Source organism: Oratosquilla oratoria, chromosome 13, assembly GCF_046742065.1.
Source record: "Oratosquilla oratoria isolate Oo_2021 chromosome 13, ASM4674206v1, whole genome shotgun sequence".
NCBI lineage: Eukaryota > Metazoa > Arthropoda > Malacostraca > Stomatopoda > Squillidae > Oratosquilla > Oratosquilla oratoria.
Window position 1 is genome coordinate 67,226,965 of NC_134789.1, and position 6,000 is coordinate 67,232,964.

Sequence of the window (6,000 nt, forward strand, 5' to 3'; positions counted from 1 at the left end):
TCTTAGCTCCTCATGGACGACAGGTCATCCAAGTATCACCCACAGCTCTGGGTCATAAGCAATGCAGCAAGACACAGCATATCCACAGCGGGGATGCTTCTCTTTATGGGCACCCATCCCCTCGTGTAGAAAAAAAAGAAGACGAAGAAATCCCTTTGGGCTGCATCAAAATATCATTCACTGATAACCAGTCCCTACCCCCGATCCCATGACCCCTTCCTTCTTTGCATCACTGTATCACCTATACACAGCCATTATATAGAAAGGTTTATTCTTGTAGCACCTTTCAGCACCGTCTTGTAATTTTCCATCATCTTACACTTTGAACTGGTGAAGTGGATGATGGGATTGTTCAATGTACAGTGAGACCTCTCATTAACGGACATTAATTAGCTGTGTTTGCGACATTTTTGCTGTGTTTTTAGTGCTGTTGTTTAGTGCGTGCAATTACTATGCCACCCAAGAACCACTCCAAAACAGCGAAAACACCGCAAGCACAGCTAATTAACGTCCGATAAGGAGAGGTCTCACTGTACGTTGAAGAGGAGGCAAAAAAGGAGGGCATATGTAAAATGACCATTTTACATACATACATACATATACCAAGGCTTTTTCCCCCTTACAAGGGGTGTAGCTAAAAAGAAAAAGGCATAAAATCATTCCCACCCATTCCATCCCTGAATACACTCCACACCCCTCCACCCTCCCTCTTATCTTAGCACCTTTTTGAAAGTAATAAGATTTTTTAGAAGGAAATTTATGAGAAGGGGAGGCAAATCAAGTAGAGAAGGAAAGGTAAGAGGTACAGATGGAGAGATGATAATGGAAGAGACGGTGGTAAGGGGAAGATGGGCAGAGTATTTTAGGGAGTTGCTAAATGTGGAGGAGGATAGGGAGGGAATGCTGGCTATAGTGGGAGGTTCTAAGAAAATGACTGTGATGGATGAAGAAAATGGAGGAGAAATAAGAAAAGATGAGGTATAAACAATTATTAAAATGATGAGAGCAGGTAAGGCACCTGGGTTAGATGAGTGTCATACAGAATGACTGAAGAAGGGAGGTACAATGATGATGGACTGGCTGATAAAGTTGTTTAATGTGTCTAAGAGAGGGTAGAGTGCCAGGGGACTGGAGGAGTGCCTGTATGGTTCTGCTTTATAAGGAAAAAGGGGACAAATGTGAGTGTAGTAGTTTCAGAGAGATCAGTTTGTTGAGTGTATCTGGGAAGGCTTATGGAAATGGTTTGATTGAGAAGATTAAGAGAGGAACAGAGGGATTACTTGATAAGGAGCAGTGTGGGTTTAGGAAAGGTAGTGGCTGCATGGATCAGATACTTTTGGTAAGACAGATATGTGAGAAAGCTTTAGCAAAGGGTAAGGATGTTTTTTGGGCCTTCATGGTTTTGGTAAAAGCTTATGGCAGGGTAGACAGAAAGGTATAATATGAGGTTTTGCAGATATATGGGATCTAAGGAAAGCTGTTAAGGGCAGTCAAGAGTTTTTAGAAGAGTAGTAGAGCCTGTGTTAGAATTAGAAATAGAGTGAGTGGTTTGAGGTAAAGATGGGACTGCACTAGGAATGTGTTATGTTGCTATGGCTGTTCAATGTGTACATGGATGGGGTGCAGGAAGTAGATGCAAGGGTAATGGGTAGGGGACTGGAGATTGTTATAGAAAATGGAGAAGTGTAGGAGGTAAGCCAGTTGTTTGCTGACAACACTACACTTGTGGCAGGATCAGAGGGGGGATTAACTTGAATATGATGATGCCTTTGTATGCATCATGAGCTGTGAGTGGGGTATATGAGGATGCCGGTGTTGGTTTCATGATTATATCTATTTTGGATTTCTTTGTATTTGTAGCTGAGCCCCATATTCTGTGAAGAGGCTTGATCATGTTTTCTGTGACTTTATATTTATTCAGGGTCAAAGAGAGCAAATATAACAGCAGAGACAACCAGTTTTCTCACGGGCACATCTCCAAGCAGCAGTTCTCTCCAGCAAGTCACCTCGGGACCAGTTCTCTCCAGCAAGTCGCCTCGGGACTAGTTCTCTCCAGCAAGTAACGTCACCAAGCTTCAAGCGGCCCTTTGCACCAGCACACTTGATGAGGCCCTCACTCCGGACCTTCCCTCTACGAGCCCTCGTCCGTGACATCCGAGCCTAGTAACCATTAAATCTTAGTGTTATTGTGAGTCTCATTTCCCTGGCTTGTCCAAACCTAACCACAATAAAGTGGTGACCCCGAGTGAGGACACAACCAGGAAGATGGCAGGCTCACAGGTTAAACTTCCCAGTTTCTCCCATGACTTGGAGAGCTGGCTAGTTCACACTGAGGCATACTTAGCCACCCAGAACAACGTGCCAGACCAGCAAGCCTTCGGAGCATACATTGCCGCACTACCGACGGACGTCATTGCTCTCGTCTGTGATGTCGTCAGTTCACCACCAGAGGAAAACAAGTGTACAGCCCTCAAGACTGCCTTGAGGAAACACTACACCAGGCCTGATAACGAACTGTACAAGGAAATCCAGCACAGCGAACTCAGAGACAACCGACCATCACAACTCTTCGGAAGAATTGCCACTCTTACACACCGGCAAAGGTGAAGTTACCCAAGGAACTCTGGTCATTACACCTCACCAAGATGCTGGACGCCCTCCAGTTAAATCTGGAAGCCCTAGCTGCCGACAAGGACGACGACGCCTACTGCTCCATCGCCGACAGGATGTACCAGCGCCATAGGTCCTTACAAGCTACGACACACACCACGCTCTCTGCGAGGAGCATCGTGTAAAGTGATGATGCAGTAAATAATATAAGTGAAGTGTGCAGTGAGAACCCAGGTGCTAGTGATTGCGGGATTCACGGATACAACCCCCCAACCAGCACTGCTAACCACGCCCACCATGAAACAAAAGTCCTCAAAGTCAAGGACCACCTCGACATGAGAGGCACACAAACACTTGCTGCAGCCACCACAAACACATCACACCCGCTACACTACATAGCAGAACACCCACACACACCAAGAAACATTAAAACTACACCCATAGACCTTTATTACACACAGATACTCTCTTCTCTTCCTCCACAACCACCAAATACCAGCCTCCGGAAACATATTCATAATCATATCACTCACCGCTCCATTAACACACTGAAAGACAACACACTGCTGCATGCCAGACCCCCTGATATCCACCCTTCTGAATCCTCTCTCCCACGTAAGGACAGAGTCCACTTGGCCAGACTGCGATGCGGTCACCACCCAGCACTTCTAAGCTACCAGAAGAGGCTGGACGACCGTGTTGTGAACAGCTGCCCAGGATGTAACACTTCACCCCATACCATACAACACATAATGGAAGACTGCATTATACACAATCATGCACGCAAACAACACAACATACACTCTATAAAGGATTTGTGGGAAAACCCAGTTTCGGCTGTGGCCTTCCTTGGGGAGACGGGACTGCTCGGACAGACAGACTAGGGAACGACAACAACAACAACAACCACGCCCACACCCTCCTCTCAGTGCGTGATGCCCATACTGGACTATAATTCTTGGTGGACACAAGCTCAACCGTCAGCATTGTGCCTCCAACAGAAGACCTGAGCCAAGGTACAGGCCTTCCGTCGTATGACCTGCTTGCAGCCAACAGTACACCCATCGCCCCGTACAGCAGCCACTACAGCGTCCTGGACCTCCAGAATGGCAAATTCCCTTGGACCTTTGTTATCACAGATATCCGTCAACCCATTCTTGGCTACGACTTCCTACAATACTACAAAATGGCAGTCAGCGCCAAGGATAACTGCTTGTACCATTCAACAAGATGCATACCAGGAACTACCACCAACACCACTTCTCTTAAAGTATCTTCCCTTAAGCCAGCTGGCGAATACACACGAATCCTGCAAGATTTTCCTCAGCTGATGTCTCCATGCAAGGCCACCACTACCCACCCCCACAACATTGTGCATCACATCCAAACAGCTGGCCCGCCGGTCTACAGCAAGCCTCAACGCCTCTCCCCAGAGAAGTTGGCTGCTGCCAAACAAGAGTTCCAAGAACTCCTTGACCAAGGCATCATCCGCCCATTGGAGAGTGCGTGGGCATCGCCACTCCACATGGTCTCCAAGACACCACCACCCAACCAGTGGTGGGCCTGCGGTGACTATCGCCAACTTAACCGCATCACCAAGGCCGACCGCTACCCCATCCCGCACTCCCAAGACTTCCAATTCAAGCTCTATGGGATGCAAGTCTTCTCCAAGGTCGACCTTGTTAGGGCGTTCCACCAGATTCCTGTGGTACCAGAGGACATCCAGAAGACAGCCATCATCACTCCATTCGGCCTTTTCGAGTGGAAAATTATGTCGTTTGGCCTGTGTATTGCCGCCTAAACGTTCCAGCGGTTTATGGACCACGTCCTCAGAGACTTCTACTTCGTCACCATCTACATCAACGATATATTGGTGACCTCTGACAATCACGACCAACACCTCCGCCCTCTCTTCCGCCAACTGCAAGATTACGGCCTTCGTATCCACCCGTCTAATCCTAGGAGTGTCATCGCATGACTTCCTCGGACACTGCATCTCAACAACAGGCCTGTACCCTCTCCCTCAGAAGATGAACACCATCATAGACTTCCCACGGCCAACATCTTTCAAGATGCTGCGCCATTTCCTAGGGATCGTCAACTATTATCATAGATTCATCCCCGATGCTGCTGCCAAAATCGCACCACTGAACGACCTCACCAAGAACCGTTCCAAGCGGTCGGTCGTACCCGTGAAGTGGTCTCCCGAAGCTACCCAAGCATTTGGGCAGGTCAAGGCTGCGATTGCAGAGGCCGCCCGCCTGTCCTACCGGTAGCCCACGTCCCCACTTTCCTTACCACCGACGCCTCCTCAACAGCGATAGGCGCAGTCCCTCAACAGAGGGTCAACGGACAGCTCCAGCCAATTGTATTCTTCTCCAAACGGCTGGACCCTTCTCAAATGCGCTATAGTGCATTCGACAGGGAGCTTCCGGCCATATTTTCACCCGTAAAGCATTTCTTCTATTTCTTAGAAGGTCGGCCATTTACCATCCTTACTGACCACAAACCGCTCACCCATGCACTGGACAGGATCTCTGACCACCACTCACCAAGAATCTCTCGGCAGCTTTCATTCCTGTCCCAATTTGACACTCACATCGAGTACATCAAGAGAGAGGATAACAAAGTGGCCGACGCCTTGTCCAGGATTACTTCTAGCATCCTCCCTGATCACCACGTCGACTACGCACGCATCGCCGCCTCCCAGGATAATGACAAGGAACTCCGTCTCCTACGCCTGCATGGCACCTCCTCCCTCCAGCTCCGACAGCTCCCCAACACTCCTGCACCATTGTGGTGTGACGTCTCTACAGGCAAAACCCGGCCGTACATCCCTGCCTGTCATTGTAAGGATGTGTTCTTGTCATTCCACGACCACAGTCATCCTGGTATTCGGGCAACACAACGTCTCCTCACGGATCGGGTCGTCTGGCCAGGCATCAACAAAGACATCAGATAATGGACCCGCACGCTTCCAGTCGGTCCATGTGGACATTGTGGGCCCCCTTCCGCCGTCCCGTGGCATGCATTACCTGATCACGTGCGTAGACAGGTACACCAGGTGGCCAGAGGCGATCCCTCTCCCGGATATATCTGCCGAGACAACTGCCCGTGTTTTCCTCTCCAGTTGGGTATCCAGATTCAGCGCCCCTGACGCCATTATCACCGACAGGGGCTCCCAGTTCGAATCTGATCTCTGGTCCAGAATGTTCAAGTTCCTTGACACCAACCGCAACCGCCTACCAACCTCAAGCCAACGGACTAGTAGAAATATTCCACCGCCAGCTGAAGGAGTTACTCAAGGCACAGCAATCCCCATGCAACTGGGCTGACGCCCTACCCCTGGTGCTTCTCTCCATTCGCAACACTCCCAAAGTCGACAGTGAC